We start from the raw sequence: 22,493 nt of genomic DNA on the forward strand, positions 1-22,493 counted from the left end.
CTCTAGGTCTGTGTGCCAAGTGATCACATATTATTGTTACTTTCATCTGCATGAGGCAAACTACTAGCCAAGTGATAGGGCCCAGGCAGGTTTTGAAGCACATCGAGAAGCTGACTATGAAATTTGATTGATGACTGAACAGCGTAGAGCTTAAGTGTTTTTGATGACTTTCCAAAATTTAGGAAGACTTATTAAGTACATGGTATTGCAGCTAGCCATGTTTTCAGGGACGTCAAATGCAGCTGAAGACGGTTAATTGTGAGGCCAGTCAGTCTTCACAATTCTGAGAGCAAGCTTAGGCTGTGGATGAGGGGGCTAGCTTTCTGTTGGGTATCTCCAAAGTTGAGGTAAAACAGTTTGAGTTTTAGATCTCTTAAAAACAGAGGCACTTTTCAGGACTGTTTTGGGTACTTGGAAAGCTGTGAATGAAAGAAGTACTTGCAAAGAAAAGTCTCTTGTCCAGTTGTTTTAGTTACAAAGCTTGGTGAGTCGTATTCTGGCTTGACTTCTCCATGGTGATGCATCAGAGCAGGATTGTTCATCAAGCAAGTGCTGCAGGCTGATGGGGTTGCCTTTGGGGATGGCAAACTACATAATTGCTTTTGATTCAACACCAGGCTGTTGTCAGATAGCTTTTAGCCCCAAAGTGTAGAGAGTCAGCTGATATTTTTTCAGTCTGACTCATTGGACCTGTGGATGAAGAACATTTGAGACAAGTGAAAGAAATACTGAGGCTTCTTTGTGAGTGTAGAGCCTGCTTGCACAGTGGCTAAAGAAGATCAGCCTTGTGGAGTCATTCGAGTGACGTCAGGTGATGTAGCTAGCTATGCCAGAAAGAAATATTCAAGATATCCTGCTAAGGAATGAGAAGGCTTAAACTTTCTGCTATAGGAAATTGTGTCTGTCAAGATGAGGTAAAAGCCTGGTGGAATTTTCTGGCCCTACTGCCAAAGCAGACTTTTGTTACAGGTCTAAGTCAACATCACAGGAGGTTCATGTCTGGATTTTCATCATGGCCCCAGTAATAAATTCCTTGTGTCACAAGGCCTTCTGGAGGGTGCAGTGCATTGTGATTTATACAGATTCGTGTCACTATGTGAAATGCATCCTCTTTTTCTGTCTGTCTCATACTGCATGCGACGGTTTCACTCAGGAGTTTCTGTTCTGATCTTTCCAGATAGGCCCTGGGGCAATGATTTTTCAGAAGTTTGAGCATGTAGAACACTTTGTCTTGTGTCTCAGCAGGGAGCTCAGATGATGACAACAGAAATGCATAAGAAGCTCAGAGTAGAGTACCAAGCTGTGAAGCAGGGTGGGTCCCTCAAATACAGAATCACAGAATCACAGAATCTCTAGGTTGGAAGAGACCTCAAGATCATCGAGTCCAACCTCTGACCTAACACTAACAGTCCCCACTAAACCATATCCCTAAGTTCTACATCTAAACGTCTTTTGAAGACTTCCAGGGATGGTGACTCCACCACCTCCCTGGGCAGCCCGTTCCAGTGCCTAACAACCCTTTCAGTAAAGAAATTCTTCCTAACATCTAACCTAAAACTCCCCTGGCGTAACTTTAGCCCATTCCCCCTTGTCCTGTCACCAGGCACATGGGAGAACAGGCCAACCCCCACCTCGCTACAGCCTCCTTTAATGTACTTATACAGAGCAATAAGGTCACCCCTGAGCCTCCTCTTCTCTAGGCTGAACAAGCCCAGCTCCTTCAGCCGCTCCTCATAGGACTTGCTCTCCAGGCCCCTCACCAGCTTCGTCGCCCTTGAAATACTACCTACTTAGGGTGTCTTCTGCCTTTCAGTAAGTTTGCCCAGTTGTAAGGCCTCGCAAGTAAAGCCTGAGGTTGTTCAGGGACCCTCTCCCCTATTTACAGGGGGGAGAACTGGTGGGCAGCACTCGTTGTCCTACCTGCCTGCACAGGCCATCAGCCAGGTTAGATAAGTACTTCAGTTGACCCATTGGTGTTTAGGTCTGTATTATCTATACGCAATATATTGTTTTCATCAAACTGTTTCAAGGTAAGTTCAGCAAATGTGCCAACAAATGATAAAAAGTTGTGGGTTTTTTTTTTTGGTTTTTTTTTTTGCCATAAGGGATCCATACAGTAATCAGTGAAGATGATGAAATCCGCACTTTATGAGAATAACTTACAGGTGCTAAAAGATCAGTGATATCGTGAGCTATTTTGAGAGTCACGGCCAGATGTGAAACATGACGTAGTGCTGCAATATCTTATTGTTCCTTGCATTTCAAATACCTCGCAAGAATAAATTGGTGATTCTTTATTGAAATTCAAGGGAATACAGCCAGGCTTAAAATTAAAATTTAAAATCAGTTTTCATGCAGATATATTCTTAATGAAGTAGGAGATCAGTCAAAACTGGCTTGCCTCAAGGGTTGGATAAATGTGCTTTTACCATTTTTCAGGCTCTTCTTTCACAACTTGCTACCTGGTGCTTATAGGCTGCATACATGTAAGCTTGTTCAACCTAAGCATCAGTTTATTTCATGAAATGGTCCCATATATTTTGGAAGGACTGTTTGCTCCAAGATCCTCGTATACCTTCAGTGTTTCACTGACAAAGCCATCAAGCCTAGCGTGTGCTGCAGGCAATAAGGCAATATTGTATTTGCTTTACCAGTGTAGTGTGGGGTTTTACTCACATGTAAATTTATTGAAAAAGTTTTCCTTAAGAAATTCATATCCTTGGATGTGAACTTTGAAGTAGGATTTGGAAATTTGCTATGGCAGCTTTCCCTTTAGAATTCCACTCAAATTTCACGGCTACAGTAGGCTTCTCATAGCAGTGTAATCACCATTTTTGAACTGTTTCTAGCTTATAGGAGCTCTGGCTAAATTTGCTAGTGGCAGTCATGAGACTGTTGACTAAAGCATATTCCACAGGCACAGTCTGGGCTTGTGTTATATTTTATGCATATCGAGAGATATATAAAAAAAAAAGCCCCCCCCCCTGTTTTTTTTTGACTATAGTTTACCCTAGAATGGCTAGCTCTGCTTCTGAGACCTCTCCTGTCTGTTAGCAGAACCATCAGCTGGCTGTGAACCCATCGGCACTGCTTACAGAGACGTGTTGCCAGCACCACCTGATTTCCTCATTCTCCCTTTGCTCCAACCCCAAGTATCGAGTGATGAAGGTTATTGCCCCTGTTGTTTTCTATCTGTTATCACCCAAGCCTGTGATCTGAATTCACAGGAACATTAAAACAAAGTTCTGTTTCATAAACTGTGATAAAGGTATGACTGAACTGGTGAAACCTGCAGAAGGGAAGCAGTGGTGGCTGGATTACTTAGGAGTGAGGAAGATGTAACTGGAAGCTGGAATGAATCGACAGGTCTTTAACCCGTCATCTGTACCCATGAATTCTTCTGTGATCATGTACTTGATTCCAATGAATTACTTCAACTGCTATGTTACTTCAAAATTGCTTTCTAAACTTGTGTTCCTTAAATACGCATAATTTTGCATTTAAAATGCACACCTGAGTTACAGGAGCTTAACAGAAACTTCAGTGCAAATAGTTGCACTTTTACCCTTCTGTTCCTAAGATCCATGATAAGTCAGTTTCCATGTAAAGGCAGAGCCCTCCTGAGTCTCCTGTCCTTCACTCGCAGGCTTCCACTGCTGACCTTTCCTGTCTGTTTCTGGACTAACAGCTGTGGTGGTTATTCAGCTATAGATTTGACAGCTATTAGATGTTTACAGCCACATAGGAATAGCCCCTCGTCCACCTCTGTTTTGTTCTGCTCTAAAATTTGTAACTCATTGAAGGTTCCTTTTTTTGATTCTTTTCAAAATGCAGGATAATTCTCAATTTTCTCCAACTGCAAGATAAAAAAAGGTGTGTTCATGTGGAATAGATCATCTAAGAGAAATAAAGTTAACTGAGATGAAAACTGGTGAGGCAGTTGGGGATGCAGGAGGAATGACTTGGAGAAACAAAGCCAGGGAGAGTCAAGCACCAGGCAACTTCCTTCTAATCGAGAGTAGCGTGGACAGGTAAGGAGAGTGAGTTGGATGTGGCCCTGGAGCTGGAGGAACGGGAGCTGCTGTGAAGGGAAGCTGATCCTAGAGATAAGCGAGATGACAAGAAGGAGGAATCTACAGCCGGAGTCTGGTTTCTGCTCCGAGCTTTGCCACTACAAGTTCCTCCGTTCTGCCTGTCCTGCTCAGGGCTGTTCATTCCTGCCCCACATTAGCAGGAAAGCCCTTCGTCCTGCCGAATGAGGCTAAATCAGCTCATGCTGGGTGTTTGGACTGTTCCCTGTGGCCTGCTGGTGACTGCAAAGTTACAGCTCTTTGGGTTAGCTAGTATATTATAGTCAGTATATTAATGTCATTCAAGTTTTTTCTTTTCTTCAGATTGCAGGGCAATATTCCAGACTTAATAGTGTATGAAGATCCTAAGCTTAATCTTAATGATGCAAAAGTTTTCAGATAAATCTGGATTCAATATGTAACTAGTGGCAAGTGCTGTGAGCCTGTGTACTCTTGAATTTGTTAGTGCTTCTTGCAGCCATTGTAGTAGATGAAGTTCTAATAAAATGAAGATGGAATTGTGTGAATAACTTACTAAATAGTTTTATTGGTTATCAACAGCGTTTCTTCTGGGAAAATGCCATCAGGAATGACATTAAATATTTTGAAAAACTAATCCATTAATAGCTGAGCATTTCGGATAACTATAAATATTTAAGTCAATTGCTTTTTATAAAATTCAGTTTGTTCTTAAGTAGCATTGCATGCTGATAAAGAAATTGAAGAAATAGAATACTGAGGTTACTCTCATAAATGAGTAATTAGCATTAACTTCACTCATCTCTTAGCTTTTGTAGTTGTCCTTTTTTAAAAGGCAGATGTGAATATGGAACTGATGCAGAAATTGAGAGAGTCATGAAAGAGTCTGTGTCCACATTACCCAGCAGTGTGGCTAAGAGAATGGGATCTGTCAGGTGCTGAGAACCTGACAGCCATGCTCTACAGGTTGTGGGGGTTTTGTTTCAAAGCAGTCCTCCTCTGAGTCTGTGGCTGAATTCCTGTGAGTGGTTGGAGCATCTACGATGTGCTTTCTGAAGCTTGTTTTCTCATCTACATATACTCAAAATAAATCTTCATGTGCACAGAGGCTGCCTTACTGTGTAAAGTAAAGCAAGGAAAATAGGGGTGTTTAGGGAGATTGGTTTCTGAAGAGCACCACTGATTTGAATTCAAGTATGAACATACACAGTCATGCGAATCAGGAAGTTCACTAAAATCATTTTGTTTGTTGAGGGAACTTGGGTATCTGATACATGGGAGTAAGATCAAGAAATTCAATGAATACTTTATAGAAATTAACATTTACTAAGAATTTTCATCAGTTTGGGAGTCTGGAAAGAGGACATCATTTAAAAAAAAAAAAAAAGGACTAGCAGTGTTCAGAAATGCCTTTACAAAGCAGGCTTTTTAAATAATACAAAGTGGTCTTTGTATAATCAGATATTAGATACAGGGGATTTGGCCATGTTGTAAAAACAGAAAGCACACTGACCTTTTTCTGTTTATAGTCCTGTATTCTGGAGTCCAACAGAAGGTGAACTGGAGTCTTGATGAGAGAGAGAGTGAGATGGATTTATTTTGCAGATTTTTTACAAACTTGCTTTAAAAAAAACAAAAACATTCTCCACAAACACCTTTGCATGGTGAGAATGTTTTTCCAATTCTACCGTGGAAGAAATAGCAATCAAGTGTCAGCCTGTCTGCTCCGTGGAGACAATTGTCTTTAAGAACTGCTGCTATCTGATATTCAGGATGGTTTCGGGTTGCCATTTTACACAGATTTATTATTTATTACCAAGACTATTAAACCTCAGTGTGTTAGAAACAGTGCTTATAAATGGACATGGAGACAGGAGTATCCTGACCTTGTAATGGTAAAGGTCCTTATAGAGCTTAGAAAGGAAAAGAGCGGAGAGGTAGACATTGAAATTTTCATTTGCTAAAAATCATGTTAGGCTCATGATTCATGCAGTACTGTTGGTTTCCACGTTCAGAAATAAGGCATTAAATCACTAGATTATAAGATTGGTTGCATATTTTTTAACAGCACGTCTGGGTTGCTGATGCTGGAGCATTTGTTACTTTCAGGGTTATCTTTGCAGTTTTAAGACTAGAAGTTCTTAGTGATAAAATTCTTGTATATTTCTGAAAGGTTTGGATGATGGAAGCATTCACAAATTGTGACATTGTGATGAAGTGGGAAGAACTGGCAATATGTGCCATATGTTCGAGTTGGAATCTAAATAGTAAAGCTGATAAGCCCAAATTAGCTTTCCACAAAAATGTTTAAAATCCACGGGACTTGACAGAAATCAGGCTTACTACGACTGTTAGAATGCATGGTAAGAGCTTGCTCCTTGCTTTCCTCTGATGCTTGGATGTAGGACAGTTCAAAAACATGAACAAAAATGAAACCCACCCTATTGCCAGTATTTTTACTTTTTTTTTCCCAAACTTCTTGACTTACTTTTTCTTCCCAGGAACAGTCATACCTTTGCGTAGCTATGATAAACCTACTGCTTATTTCTCTGTATATTTTATTATTATATTTTATTTACTATATTATTATTTTATTATTATATTTTTCTCTGTATATGGCTCATTGTGTACTAGAACTAATGGGGTGACACCAGTGGAATTTTGTTGTGAGGCTTCAGTCTTGGATTCTTCTGTGTTTAATAAAGATTGACTTGGGCATCATTTTTGTTGTTGTTTTTTCCATTGGTATCACCACACAATGTGTCCTTCCTCTAATCTGTTGCATAGTTTTAAAAACAAATAAAATTGGAGAAACCTAGTGGCTTGCTAATCAGGTTGGTGCAGGCCAGGTGAATCAGAGTGTTATTGGGAAAGATTAGAAAGGCATATTTTCAAAAGAAAACAATTAACAGGGGTTTTTAACACCCCTCCTCCCAAGCATCTCCCTTCATCTAGGACAAATGTGTATGTAGTAGAAATAAAATTAAATTTAAATGCTTTTTAGTATCGGTGTTTTACAAATATGCTTCAGCTGTACAACTACTACAAATGCAAGTGTCTAAGAAGTTTTTTTCTTGAGGCAGTTCATAATAGCAAAGGGCTTGTGTACCTCTGGCTATCAGTTTCTGCAGTTTGCATTATGTACTATAAACTGACAATACAATTTCTTTGGATAACGCTTAAATCAAATTCTCTTACTGTTTTACAGATTGATAGAAATATGCATTTCCATAGTATCACCTTTGAACTAATGAAGTGGAAGTACAGATGAAAACAGTCTGGAGGAAGCTTGAAGTACAATACAGTTTCATTCAGTTTCCTAATTCTGAGATAAGGTAAATGCATGCAAAGTTGTATTTTGAATGTTTCAGGAGTAAATATGCATATAATAAATAGCCACCTTATCTTGCCTTTAAATTTTTTGAGCCTTTTATGCTGATAACAGAGCTTTTAATACCATTCTGAAACAGCTGTTTGAACTATTTTCTGTTCAATGTTTCAGTTATGAAAAGAGACAAAACAGTATCAGCTACAGATCAGATACCTCTTTTATGGAGACATATTGGAAAAAAGTTACTGTACCATATCAGTCAAATTCTGTTCACTGCAACCTGTTCAGTCACAACTATTAGTAATAGTGTAGTTGACGTAAATGACTGTGTTGCCAACTGACGTGCTAGTTGGGCATCTTGTCTTCTGGCATAGTGCTTGATGGGTACAAAATTTTATTATGCTGTCCTTTTTATTATTACTGCTATTAATAACATGTTTTTTCATGATAAATTCCACTGCCTTGATAACTCAGTCATTCCTGTAATTGTGAGTGATGGGTATGGAGATGTGTTGTTTCAAATTTACTGCCTTGTGGTGTCTAAAGCTTTTTTCCTATATGTAATTAAGATGTACAAACATCCTGAAACATCCGATTTCTGACACATTTCAGAACTCTCTCCTGCAGCACTAACTCTGTTTCAAGATAGTGATCACTGGCCCTCCTACATCTAGCTTCTCATTGTTCTAGCTTTGCTTAACTAGAACTTAGGCAATGCCCACATGCAGTGTTGAAGATGTGATAGTGTTGGCCCTTCCTCTCACTTTTTCCCATTTGGGTAGAAAAAGGGTTTTATAACAGGTGAGACAGCTTCAGAGACTTATGCTGCCAAGATTGATCAGTTATCCTCTGTTCTTTCTTAGAAGAAGTTTGTGTCTCAAATTATTGTAGTCCTGTAGATTGTGGCCCCTGTTACAAACTGAAATTAATCCCCTTTCCAAGAAAATAAAGTTCACTTAAAGCAGGATGATACCTCTTCCACTTACAGAGATTAACCAAGGAAGGTTAACCAGAATTCATATATTTGACAGGTATAACCTATCCATATAGGAATTTATCCTCTTGTGGAAGTGTAATTTTAGAGAAAAAGCTCCAAGGGAAAGATCAGCATTAAATTCAGGTAACCTGTATTTTTCTTCTGCTGACTCATTACTCAAAAGTAGTAACTTCCTGTACACTATAAACACATTAACAAAGGTATAAAGTTAAACTTCTGTTGGCAAGTGTAAGAGTTGTAGTCAATCTACAGTACTTCAGGTGAGGAAGATCTTAATCTGGTCTACATTGAATATGTCTTGATGTATGTTAGCTTCTTCCATATTTCTGTTTTACTCAGGTTATTCTATGCTTGACAGTGCAAGAAGACAGGCAAGTGCTATTTTTTTTGTGTGTTTAACCCATATTCCACATATTGAAGTAAGGGTAATTACAAAGCCAGTTCTACTGTGCATCTTGCAGCTAATATGACAGATGTAGCACACTTACATACTGCTAAAAAGTAAAGGGTAGTGCTGAAAATTAAAGGCTTTGTACTGTGACATGACCAAAAACTAATTTCTTCCCTTTTTCTCCCTGTGGGAGGGAGCAGATCATTTCTCATCCAATGACAGAGACAGTTGAACAACGCATAAGTTCTCTTCTCTCTCTCTCTTATCAATAAGGAAGACTCTACAGATGTGGCAGTCTTGTAAGGTCACTCTTTCACCTACCAGGAATAACAGTTTCTGTTTTCAGCCATGTAATTACAAGAATTTCAGAACTGAGGTTGTGGGGAACATGTGCATACTAATAGGAAGCTGTAAACATTAGGGGCTATTTGTAGCAGTAAATAGCTTCATTAACCTAGACAGTCTGCTCTGAACACCAGAACTACATCTGCTGTTGAGAAGAGTGATTAATGTGCTGTGTTTGCTTAAATCTCAAGGTTTTATAAGAATAGAGAATTGTAAGCGGTCGGGTTATCATAAAACAGTTTTTTTATTGCCCACTGTTCTCAGTGATCCCACTCTCAAAGCATTTAGAATTGATAACAATATTTATGCAGGTAGTCTTTTAAATTTTAATGAAAAAAATCTCATTCCTTTCATATAAGAGATTTGAAGAAAGGTAAATGTTTGAAGATACCAAGTATAGGTGAGCTCTCTATGGAAAGAATACCAGTAAATTTCATTTTGTGTGTCTTTGAGATATTATCTGTATTTTCCTTTTAAGTATTCTTTGAAAATTAAATTGAAAAAAAAAAAAAAAGAAACATCATAACTCCACAGATTGCCCTCACTCCTTCCCCTTTGTCCATTATATTTTTTAATAGTATTAGCAATAGATGGGGGGAAGGTGTTTTATGGTTTCCCCGTAAGTAAATAGGTGATCTGACAAAAAGTAAAATAGCATCACTGCTCCACCACAAGATTTCACTATCTTGACACAGCTTGTCCTGTTTTTACTAAAGATTATGGACTTGTAAGTCAACAAGCATGCAAATAACAAGAAGGAGTGTGTTAGAACCAAATAAAAACAGGTTATTTTGCCAGTCGTTTGTATTCCTACATGCTTTATCTCCTCTTTTCATACCTTGTAATTTAATTTCAATAGCCAAGTGACAAAGACAAAAGATGAAAAAAATAAGGTTATGAAAGCCAAAAGAGGGAAAGAATATGAATACTGGATATGGACAGAGTATATCTGCCCAGATGTTGATCAGCCACTTTATATACTTCGAGTGAGATCAGCAGTGTTGTATTTCACAGCATGACCTGCTTTCAGTTGAATTTTTCTAGCCCATTTGTTATTTTGACACCCATAAAGCTCTGTGAAAGCGAATGCTTTAATCTTAAATATATATCATATAAAAGAAGATGTTAGCATCTAAAATTGGAACATCGTTTGTTAGTTCCTAGGTGGTATACAGAGAAAAGTTGCAATTAACATGGAGGAGATAGAGAGATTTAAGTTTCAGTGAAGCATATCATACATGTCTGACAGTTTTTAAGATCTCAAGACGAGGAATAATCCTAGTTTATTTTAATCTTTAATACAGAATCTGATGGTAATACGGCACTTCTTGTAGTTTAGCTAATTGTACTTTATTTTTGAGAATGCAAAATTCTCTTAACGTCTTAGCAGGATACACGTCTTTTTTAATTGTAGCTGTGAATCTGTGCAAGTCTTCAACATTTGCATGATGTAATTGGAGAAATACAGTTTAGTATTTTCCACCTAAGCAGTATGGCTGTGTATGCTTAATTACCTTCTGCAGCTAGTCTCCTGTATCATGTTGTGTCTTTATTTAACATAAAGATTTTGGTTGTGTGATTACATTGCTTTCTTTAGAGTGCTGAAAACTGAACTTGGATTGCTTCTATGTATTTTTTCCATTAAACTGTGATATAGTCCCTTAGTTTGTCTTTCTTCTAGCAAGGCAATAATTAAAAGAAGATTAAGGGCCTGTGATACAGAGCTGCTTGGCCAGTAACTTCAGTTGATGGTTTTGGAATAGCTTCCTACTTTTCAGCTTCCAGTGCCTGTAGAATCCCAAAGTGGTGTTGGTAGAGCCATCTCAGCTCGTGGAACGGAGCTTGTTTCTTTAGTAGCCAGGCACACACGTGAGTGTCTCAGAACAAAATCTTCAAGTGATGAGATGTTCTTGTGATGATTTTCTTATTAACCATCAAGACTATGCAAGATCTCCATTCACTTAGGAAGCTGTTATTCTGTAAGGTCGGGGTAGCTGTCACTGAATTTCCTTGGCAGCAAACTATTTGCTTGGAGTTAATTCCATAACAAACAGGCTCAGCCACTTCGGGCTCGAACCACGAATGGGAAATGCAGGTCAGTGTGCTGAAAGCATTTTCCAGGAGTGGAGTAACTAGAAATGTGTCCTCTTTTTAATCTGCTGATCAAAACAGGAAGTGCCAGTGATTCAGCTGCAGATCTGCTTCTAAAGCATGTTGTCACACACTTTACTGGTCCTTTGGAAAGTAAAGTATGCCTCGTCTGTGGTCAGCATCCTCCTGGCACTACTTAAACCCACTTGTCCTGGTTTAGCCCAGGTTGTGTGAGTAGCATGACCATCTCAATCTCAGACATCTTAAATTAAGAACCTTCCCTGCTGGACCTGGACTGCCAGGTTCAGGAAGATCACGTTATACTGTCCTACAGTCCCTTTATTTATTTATTTATTTATTTTTAAACGTTGAACCTGTCAGGCTCAGAAGCTACTGTCAGAAGTGAAGCATATCTCAAGGAAATCTGGGCAAGTTCCTATGTAGTAAGGGGAGACTAAATTTTGTCTTATTTCTGTATCTGAGTATGGGAATTTATGGTAGGATGGCAAATTAATTCAAGAATTTCAGGTGAGAGAAGTACATAGGAAATGCATTTACCATACAATCTGAAGATATTTATATTAATGTATTAATATTTTACAATGAGATAGTAACACGAATGTGCAATTAGAAACCTACACAGCTTTCTGTTTTGTTTATTTGTTGACTTGCTGTTTAGATTAAGAATGGTAAGATGTGGTTATCTCCTAAACAATAACACAGCTTGTTTTTTTTCATTTGAAGAATAGGTTTTGTCTCGCTACTCCCCCAAGGCAAAACCAAGCAGATAAACACTTATTTATGATGGTACTGTTTTGAAACATTAAAATATTAGATATGGACTAGGATCCCCTGAGCTAGGATTAAAAGTTAAGGATGTCCTTCTCCGGAGATTCCAAGTTGCTAACATTATGGTAAGCTTCATGAAATGTTAGGTGAAATGTTTCTAAAGTGTTAGAGTTGATAAACAGAATTACATTGAAATAAATCTAAGAGTCCAGTTAAAATGCATTTTAAAGTAATAAACAGTTACCTGTTACAATAGCAAAATCTAAGGTTAGTTTAGATAAGGGTCCTTGTATAACATCCTTAATGTCCAAAAGAGGGAAAAAAAAAAAAGTGTGATAGGAAATAAGTAGTTTCCTCATTTCTAATGTAAACGTGATACCCTTTAAAATATTAAATGTGAACTGTAGCCAAGTCTTGGTAAAGGTGACGTATTTTTATCATGTCCTTAAAATATATTTTTTGCTTACAACGCAGTACAGATTTTAAGGATCTTGAGTAATTGCATTATTTTCAAACCTAAATATTATGTTTTGAAATTCCTCTTTGTTAAAATACCGACAGTGGAATATAATCTAAATAATCAGGCAGTAAATATTCATGGCTTGGTTAGTCATATGCCATTTAGTTTAAATATACTGCTATTTTTTAGAAACAGGATAATCTGATGATACGTAGAATGGAGAATTGTCTGTTGATGGTGCAAGTTACTCTTAAAACAATTTACTCCATGTACATTTTGTTCAAGTGACTTGTGATTATGGCAGTAGTTACTTCTAATAACATGAACCAAGTATTAGGATGGTAATGTGTGTGCATAGGGAAAAACAGATGTAAAACACGCTGGCTCAACTGTTGCATGAGCAGCTGTGGCTGCCAGTCTGCATGGCAGCTCTAGATTCTAAGCCACTTCTGTTTGTTTGTAACTGAGTAAAAAAAAAAAAAAAAGGAATAAAAATACTCAATTTTCATAATGGAATAGTTTGAAAAAGGGGGGAAAAAAAAAAGGCCAATGAAGTGTCTGTCTGCCAAAAGGTAACATTAATTTAGCTGTATTTCTTAATAATTTTGAGAGCAAGCTAACAGGAAAAATGCAAGATTATATAACTTGGGAAAAAATAAAGGAAGTACACAACTGTAGAATGACTGGTGATGAAGGAAAAGGTTACTTGATCTATTTAGTGTGAACTTAAGGAAGGAAAACGTAACTATTCAGGTAGAATGAGCAAACAAATATTTGCTTTAGTGGAAATGAGGCAAGCCTTGCTGCTGCCTACACTAGAACGAGTTCAGTGTTGTCACAGTAGGCATTTATTTATTTAATCAAAGTAGTAAGGCAGGTGGTTGTAAAATATTAAAACATTACAATAGATAAGAAATAGAGACGTAGACATCGAAGTCCTTACTGCCAAGTTTTAGAAATGTGATGGGAGAGCTGTGGGAGCCTGTGTCACCTTGATGAAGAGTGAGTGACCTGCCAAAACTGGCCTGGTACCTGTCCCTTCCTGGGAGCCTGACTACTGCCACCTCCAGTGCGTGCAGAAAGCTGACCTAGTGATGGCCTTATCTTCTGCGACATCGTGAGTACACAAGTCCGACTGCTGATTTAGAACCAAGGACTTGGTTTTACGCAATCCTCAGAGGTTTTGCCTCTGTGAAAAGTTGTCAGGAAGATCATTTAATATGTGTATTAGGAGAATAGTCATGTGGGGGGAGGCAGGGACAGGGCATAAGCTTTTGCCTACATTTGTGTATTTTGTGTACAGGCTTCTGAAAAAAACAGAAGCTTCAATGCTCGTGACTTTTTTTAGTTTAAGTTTCCTGGAAGCTGCGGCTTGCTTACAGTAATGAGGAAGTTATGCATGGATTATTCCATGTTCTGATAGATACAAGGCATCGTACACCCAGGTTTTAAAGGTCTGCAATTGGTCACACTAATAGAAAATGCAAATCTGTTGGAAACAGAGTAATGTTAGAGGGGTCATGAGATGATCAGTTTCAACAGTGAAGTTGTACAGAATGTCCTCCAAGTTGTTCAAATGCTTGTACTTATTCAGACATGCAGCTTCGAAGTGCTAGTTTTTGAAAAAGGATGGGTTGCTTCAGTTGTCAGATAAAGCATATGAAAAGCTTTCACATTAACAGTAGCTGAAGCCTTCTGTGGGCATAAAGTCTCACAAAAATAAAGCATACTGTTTCAGTGATTGGAAACTTAATAAAAAAAAAGGCATCTGAAAAGATTTTTTTTTTTAATTTTGAACTTGTAATTCTGCTTATGTACAAATGCTTGAATGTCAGATCTAAGGGGAGCAGTTACAATGTGGCATGTGGTGCATTTATACGTCTGTTGTCTGGGAGGCATGTCTTCGATATGCTGTGCTGCTTCTCTGTGCTAGAATATTAAGAATATTGAAACTGTGCTTCTGATAGAGTGGATAAACAAAAATAGCTTGCTCTATGTCCTACGCTGTCCTGGAGGAGGTGAGTAGTAGAATGATTCTACGCATTAGGGAAGAAGTTGTACAGTTCTCTTGTCAAACTGGAGTTTGGATAAGGCGTGTTCATGTACTTTGTGGCAGCCAATTGATTGCTTATCAAGAACATTTGTGAAGGTGTTAGTATTAATGATCAGTTTCTAGGTTTGTGAGTTTTTGTTTTTAAATGTAGGGCAGAGCTACGCAGTGGTATTCAGTTATTGCAAACTGTTGTAGAGACTAAAATTTTGAATGGATTTAAAGGGGTAGATGGGTAAAGTCATGATGAGTAGTGCCTCTGTGGATATTGGTGTTATGGGTACGTATTGCAGCAGAAGAAATGAAAGAAGTGGGACATCTGGACAAAGAGCGTTTTAACTGTTCTCTGGGTTTTATACTCTTGCCCAAAACACTGCTTCTTGACCTCCTAAGGACACGGTAAGGTAATAGGACTAATCTGCCTCTTCAGCAGAGGTGTGTAAAAATACTGCAGCAGAGCTGTGCAGTAATACCACCGTGTTTCATTTACTGGTTTTGTTTTCTATACTCTTCTAAATGTTTAAAAACTGTCACAGAAAAAAGAAGGGAATGGAAAAATACTGGGGAAGTGACAAAGGATTGGTCATTACAAGATACCGTGCTGCATTTGCTAGAGATGGTTTAGTAATGATGACTTGTTCTGTCTGCCAAAAATAATTGCTTACACTCTTCACAATAAAAACTATTTCCATTCATTGAGGTTTTCCTGTAACCCTTTCTTTTCCCTTCACAGATTTAAATTGACTTATCAGTCATAATTCTCTTTACATTATTGTATGGCTACGTTAAGTCACAGTAACCAGCCCTGAAACACAAGTTTTTACCCAGTTTTATCCTTTCCCTTGTCACCTCTTTGTGGACCACATCCAAAACAATTTACAAACATTGATGCAATTTTATAATCTAGAAAGTTCAAAGAGCACTGCTAATGAACCTGCTCCATTCGAGAGGCAGAAATAATCAGCACTATTTTGTTCTACTAGCAAGTGATACACTTGTGCTGTTTTTTGAATTTTCCTACCCTCAGAAAGTTACTTCTGAAGTTACTTCACTTACAAAATTACGAACAGGAAAGAGGAATCTGCTGACAACTTCTTAAAGCAGTTAAAGTAATTTTGTTTTGCATGGGAATTGTCTTTTTTAGTTTCTATCTTGAGAATGTGAATAAATTCAGAAATCAGGGATGCCCTTTGTTAGACTTCTTGATACAAAAAAACTTTTAGAGCTTGCAGTAACTTTTAAGCACTTGCAGGATTTCAAGTGGTAGAGATGAGAGGAAATATATATTGAAAGAATAGGATTTTGGGCTATTTCATGATGCAGAAGCAAGCTGTGTTTTAATTGAAAGTCAGTATGAATTGCTTGACAAGCATCATGTGCTTGAGCATTCTTCTATCCAGCAGTTCTGTGGAGTGCTTGCATGCAACTGTTGTGTCACAGACGCTCGATGCAAACGCGGGTTTCGGATTGGGTTCGTACATGGTTCTTTCCAGCAGCAAGTTGAGTTCTGCCAGTAATACTTAATTTTTTCATTGCATCTGCCATACTTGCTCTAGTCATCTGTAATGGAAGAAGTACCTGTTACCAGGCAGACCTGCCCCAGTGGCGCAGCCTGGTGTTTGAGATGTGAAGAATGTCTTTTAAGTTTTGCAGGTGAGAGGGATGGGGGCCGGTGACCCTCAACCGTTAGACAATTATACTGAAGATCACTGGTACAGCTAAGCCACGGTGAAGGTAAAGTGGGGGGTTGCTCTCTGCTTCACCTTAGCAGGTGATGCCAATACTTGATCTTGCTGTAAAGAAAGAAAACCAAGAATGAAAACAAAGAAGAAAGAATTAGGAGATTGGATATTAAATACTTCCAGTATGTGTATCTAGATCTGTCAACAAGATGTTACTTTGCTGGGAATGCTCTGAGGGGTTGGGTTTTTTTGTTTGTTGTTTTTTTTATATGTTTACATCGAGTGTTGAAAGTAGTAGTTTGACAATCAATATTATTATCATCGCAATGATTCCACTCTTCTTTTCCTTTATGCCTTATTAAGGCTTTTTTTTTCCTTCCCATTTGTAGATTCGGTTTATATTCTCATCATCAAGGCCTCTATGGAGTTCTTCACCTTGACAGTAGTTCCTCCATAACCTATAGCTGCAGTTTTGGGGAAGTTAAACACATCGTGCATAGGACAATATGAATTTCTCTCACTTTCACAGGAGTTGGTAAAAACAGAAAGTTCAGATGTTTATGGCACAGCTGGTGTGTGAGATTGTCTGTAATGACCAGTAATAAAACTGGTGCTGTGTCTTGTGTTCTGTTTGTTCCTAAAGGACTGTGGCAGTCTCTGAGCAGACTATAAATCTTACTTCCTGCTCTTTGGCTTACAGAGAAAAATAAATTATTAATAGGGTGTTATATATTGAGAGTGTTATCTGAAAAGAGCTTATTTACTTACAACTAAAGCCAGGGGTGGAGGGGAGCTTAGGTTAAACCTTGACTTCAGCTTTATAAGACAGGTGTCTAGTTATTTTACTGCAGCATAAAATGGTAGTAAAAAGTCAGGTACGCTTATGGACTGTTTCTGTGGTGCAAATGCACTGGACCGTTGAAGTGTGTGTAAGGATGGGGAGGTTCATCCTTGAAACATGAAGTAACTTGTGCACTAACTAGGAGGTGATCAGTGAAAGATAAAGGATCATGAAAGAAAGAAGGTTTTGATAGTGGAGATGTGGAAGGATTATGTGACTTAAATGTGCTCATTGCCTTAACAGAAGTAACGTGGAAAAAGGCAGGATGTGGTGGTTACATGAAAGTGATCTTGAATGAGTGGGGAATAACTCCTTTCCTGGTATATTTAAAATAACCTGTTTGCACTAAGAAAAAGAAGTGATGTAATCTCATGAGTACTAATGGGAAATATACTAATAATAAAACTATTAAACTGTAAGTTTAAATATTTTAATCTTACTGTGCTTTCCAGTCGTGCTCCTTGTGTGTCTGTTTTAAGTGAATTTTGTATGAAAAAAGCTAACAGTGTTGCTTTAGCACTTCACTGAAAGGAAATAGGGGACTATAACTGTTGAAGTATAAACATTACCTTTGAACTCTGTCATTGTCTACTTATTGAAAGATTACAGTGTTTGGATTTAGAAATGTCTTTGAAGCCATATTCGATGAAAGTACATTGTTCAAACTTATGAGGAGTAGTTTGTGTGACATGTTGTTACTCTACTTACTTAACCAAGCGAATCTACAATGCACTTAGAGTTTAAGCAAATCGAGGTTAAACTCATTTTCATCTCAGCAAGCCTTGCAGAATACCTTGTTAGAATACTAACAGGGCCAGAGAGGCTCAGCTGCATTCATCCAGTCCTGGAAAATTCTCCCAAAGCCGTCATGCTTTCCATGCATACTTCACAATTAAAAGCTAAGCACGGGGGATAAAAGTAGAAAGTGAATGTAGCACGGAATTAATTCTAGATTTGTACTGTGGAAGCACTTTCTTAGTATAGACATCTAATTTAATACCTCCAGTATTGTGAAATAACTCTGTATGTGAGCATGGCATGCTTTGTGTATGAGCTTTTATCACTCTGCTATTGAGAACTGCATAGAACTTGGAAAGTATGAGGTTAGATAATGAATGTTGTAATTACAGAACGCTTGTTCTCAGGAGGATTTTGGTGTTTAACCCCCTGCCCTCCTTTCTGCTTGCGCCTGCTGAAGCTTTGTTAACCTCCTTGTATGTGTCAGGGCTGTCCTCGCAAGCCCCAGGAGTTGCTGGTGTGAGGGCTTGGGAGGTTGCTACCCCCGGCCACCGTGCTCTTTTGCTGGAGGTCAGTGCCTCTGAGGCAGTATTGAGCATGTGCCAGCTCATCGCCGCAGCTGTTCAGAGCCCAGCATATTAATTTAAACTGCCAGTGATTCTGGTTTAGGCTATGCTAGACTTGCCACCAACAATGCTTGCTCACTTCTTGTGCCCTCGCTGTGGAGGTGGTCACCTCCTCATGTTTTGTGGCTGGAACTTGTAACCTCTTAAAAATACCCTAATGTGAGTTTCCAGACTGAGTGTCGAGACTCAGGGCTGACAGAAGGGCTGCTAGCTGACTGTTCGTGTAACTCAAGAGAATTATGAGAAGAGGTTAAAAGGGCGTGTTTCAGCAATTTAAAGTTAGAAGGGCAATGTAACTAACAGGGATAGCAGACTTGAGAGTTACATGTCACTTGTGAAGTGCATACCTAAAATCTTGTTTCTGTAGTAAGTACACTTAAAAAAAAAAAAAAAAACTTTTCCCCTGCCCCATCTGTGTTAGAGGAGTTTGAAGGACCAGCAGCTACCACTTCTTTATTCAGCCTGTGCAGTTATTGAAAGGCCTCTTTGGAAGATTGACAGAGACTGCGCTTTTGAGAATAACTGTGCTTTGTTTCTACAGTGATTTGTGAGAACAGCTATCCTGAAAATTTTTCCTATCAGCAGGCTATGGTGCTTCCATGGGCATGGCAAGCGTGTGAGGAAAATGAGGAGTAAGGCTTACCTTGCCAAGACGCATTTTGTATTAGCAAGTTGTGATGATGTTGAACTTGTCAGCCTCGTCTTTTTGTGTTTGTATTAAGTAAATATTAGTAAAGAAAAATTTTTCTCTTTCCCATAGCAATGAGGAGTGAGTTTGATGATTTAAAAAATGATGTGGCTTATTTATGAAGTAGCGTTTGCTATGTTTATCTTGTTCACAAAATGATGTGTGAGTTAATTTGGACATCAGTTACCTCTAAGGGTAGCTTAACAAAAAAGTATTTGTGTTGACAGTTTATGCAGTTTGAGGCAAGCAGTCTGCTTCTCCTGAAATACTCTTTTGTTGACCTTTTTCTAATGTTGGTCACATGTCATTGGCATTACAAGGGACACTATGGTGTCTCGGTCAGATACCAGAGGAGAAGTATTTGCAGTTTCAGGTAGGCAGCAGAGATTCCTGTGTTGAAGATGTCGCTACCAGCAGCTGGGGGGTTTGGTCAGTAATGCTTTCTGCCTGCTCCCTCCTGATCTCAACTTGAAACTCCATCTTGAGGAATAACTAAAAGGAAAGGGGCTTTCTTAAGGTCTCCATTCTGCTGCTTCCTACCAGAAATTATTTGCTACTCGCTCTGTTTGGGAAGCATGTCCTTTAAAATAAGAAGTAAAATTATAGCAGTTGATTTCACACACTTCAGTGTGAAGAGCAAAGGCGCTATGAGCAGCGTTACCAAGTTGACTCCTGTGACCTTGCTAATTACTGCTCTATGCAGCCGGGTATTTCTGAGCCTTGTCAGCAACGTTTATTGAGCACTTTATTTCATGCTTAGTTCTGGGAAGTCTTGACTAGGAAAAGACGATTGATGGAGACAATCTGAGAAGGGAGGGGAAAAGAAAAAAAGAAGTAGAAACCCCAAACCGTGTTGTTGGGAAGGTCTTCTGGAGGGGAGCAGGCCGGCGGCCGAGGGGAAGCCGGTGCCGCCATGCTAATCCCTGCTGCGGAGGGGCAGGGGGCAGCCATGCGGACAATGGTGCTGGAGCCAGCAAGTCTGCGCACAGCCTTGCTGGGCGCCCGCGGCTGCACAGGGAGGGCCGGCTGGGGGCTGCGGCGCTCACTGCAGCTGGCAGCCTGCCGCAGGCCCGCAGAAAGCCCACCGCCTGCGGAAGGCATCAGGGGAGGGGATGGGGGCAGCGGAGAGGGCTCCCAGTCAGTTCTTTAATGGAGGTTGGGGGGAGGATCGGCCCGTCGCGGATGCGTTGCTCTCATTTTCTTCTCGGCACCAAATCTGACATCAGAGCGGTGCTTTTCGTGTGGTAACTGCGCTGCGGCCAGGCCACATTGCGTCGCGGCTCGGCTCCGCTGCGGACAGTTACAGGCCTGGCCGGGGGCTGGCTGCAGTCACTAGGAAAAAGCGCCACAAAACAAAGAATGGGTGCCAGAACTTCCAACAGAGTTCAGTCCAGGTGCTGGAGAACTCACCCCGCACCGGGGGATTTGCGTGGTTGTCCTCACTGGGACACCCAAGGTGGCCAGGAGGCCCCTTATCTGCCTTGGGCAAAGGCCAGCAGTGTAACAGCAGCGGGCTAACACCACGAGACCGAGTGTAATAAAGTTTGCCCTGTCACTTCTCTGGTTTGTTTTTTTTTTTTTTTTGACATAGATTAATGAGCAATTGTTCTTAAATTAAGAAAAAGAAAAAAAAAACACTGTAAGGCTGTTAAAACATTCATTAATCATCTTTGTAATGCTGAAAGGGATGTTACGTGTCGAAAACCTTCTGATAAAAGCATTTGTATTTCTGAAGGTATTGGCCCTGACTTTAGGTCCATGCCTGCATTTTTAAATGGAAGTAAATGTAGTGTAAGGATGTTCCCATCCCCAGCTTAGGTGTCTTGTTTGTATTAAATACTCAAATCTCAGAACTGAAGTACGTTCTAGGTCTCATAGGCAGTGTAGTATGACCACACAATATTTTCAATAGTGACATGTGAAATTTGTAACAATTTTAATGGCTTTTTTCTCCAACTTGCATTGACTGGCGTGACAGTAAGGAACTAGCAAAATCGATAACCAGATACTAAAAACCAGTTAGGGGCGATGGCTCCTAGTAGAATAGCAGAAATCAATGCCTTCTGTGGTAGGAAGGAGCCTGGGTGTCCACTTGCCGCTTCTCTTAAGTGCAGAAGCTCCCAGCCAGCTAATCACAGAAGTGCTGAAGTGCTGCAGTTGAAAGAGGGAAACTGGGTCAAGATGAATAAAAACTGTGTAGTGAGATCCTGTTTGAATATGTTCAAATAACAGAATGCGTCATGTTTATAACACACAAGGATATGTGTGAATACCTGATGGCACTGGGAAAGTAAGTTTAGTGAATTTCATTACTGTTAATTTAATGGCAGAAACTTTGTAGCAGTTAATTGGAATTCCAGAATAACAGTAAGATGGGCATTCAGGAGTCCATTCAGTGGCGTCCCCAATTACCTAATTGTGCTGGGCATGGTAAAAAGCAGCTATGCTTTAATTTCTTCATGGTTAACAACTTTGTTTGTGAAATGGACAGATATATCATAATTTAGTAGTTTGTTTTCTATAGTCTGCAGTAATACACGCATTTGTTTCTTGCGAGCAGTGTGAAATCTTCCTTTTGTAGGATTTCTGTTAGTGTCCAGGGTGGATTTTGGTGACTTCTCTTCCAGCTGCTCACAAATAAGTCCTTTCTTAAGAATGTTAACACTGCTGCAGAAGGTAATTGTTAGGGTTTATGGTTTTTGGATGAACAAATTCACCATTGCAGTAGGTGCATTATAAACACGTTTATAAATATTCTCTGCATAGAACTGAGATATGTTCTTCATTTCAGTCTCAAGGAGTGTATAATGCACACACACTTCATTTAATATTTCAAATTTTGTAGCAGATTGTGAAGGGAAAAAGAACATGGAAATAATTTAAACCATCTTTTTAGTTTTTAAATTTTGCAGTCACTAATAGTTTTAGATTAATATAATCTGCAGTTCAGTGGAATTATTTTTGTGGACTTGCACAAATTAGCACCTAAACAAAAACGTCCTTCTTTGGAGTGTTTTTTGTTGCTGCTATGCAGACAATTGGCTTTCAATATTTTTTTTCTCCATTGACTCTATGATTTCTTAATAGATTTTAGCAGTTTTACCTTCATTTTTTAAGGTATCATATTTGAAAAACATTTTAACTAGTTTTGTACTACCTATGTTTAACTTCTACACTTCTAAATAGTTTGTGAAGTCATGCCTTGCAATAAAATAATAGAGAGTTTTAAAAGTCTGAGGAAAATAGGCCTGTACGAGTATTTGACAAAATCATGCCAGTACAGAACCTGAAACTTACATTTAAACTTCCTGTTGTTGTGGAATTGACTGAAGTTAACTACAGCCCTTTCTGTGAACATGGAGTTGGAAGGGCTCTCAGATCAGTTTGTTCATTTCCCATCGCCTGCACCTAGATC

The 22,493-nt window shown here is 39.1% G+C and overlaps 1 protein-coding gene across 4 annotated transcripts in view; it reads left to right on the forward strand.

Moving 5' to 3' along the window:
- Positions 1 to 22,493, forward strand: part of BMPR1A (bone morphogenetic protein receptor type 1A) — an 82,409-nt gene that overhangs the window by 30,379 nt on the left and 29,537 nt on the right. For 2 of the 4 annotated variants that reach the window (XM_068689414.1, XM_068689415.1), the window contains exon 2: positions 7,258 to 7,384. The exons of 1 other annotated variant lie outside the window; for it this stretch is intronic. The gene's annotated coding sequence lies outside the window, so the exon portion shown is untranslated. Of the gene's footprint in view, positions 1 to 7,257; positions 7,385 to 8,411; positions 8,501 to 22,493 lie in introns of all 4 variants that reach the window. One more of the 4 variants, XM_068689416.1, reaches the window with a different exon arrangement.

Source organism: Anas acuta, chromosome 7, assembly GCF_963932015.1.
Source record: "Anas acuta chromosome 7, bAnaAcu1.1, whole genome shotgun sequence".
Classification (NCBI taxonomy): domain Eukaryota; kingdom Metazoa; phylum Chordata; class Aves; order Anseriformes; family Anatidae; genus Anas; species Anas acuta.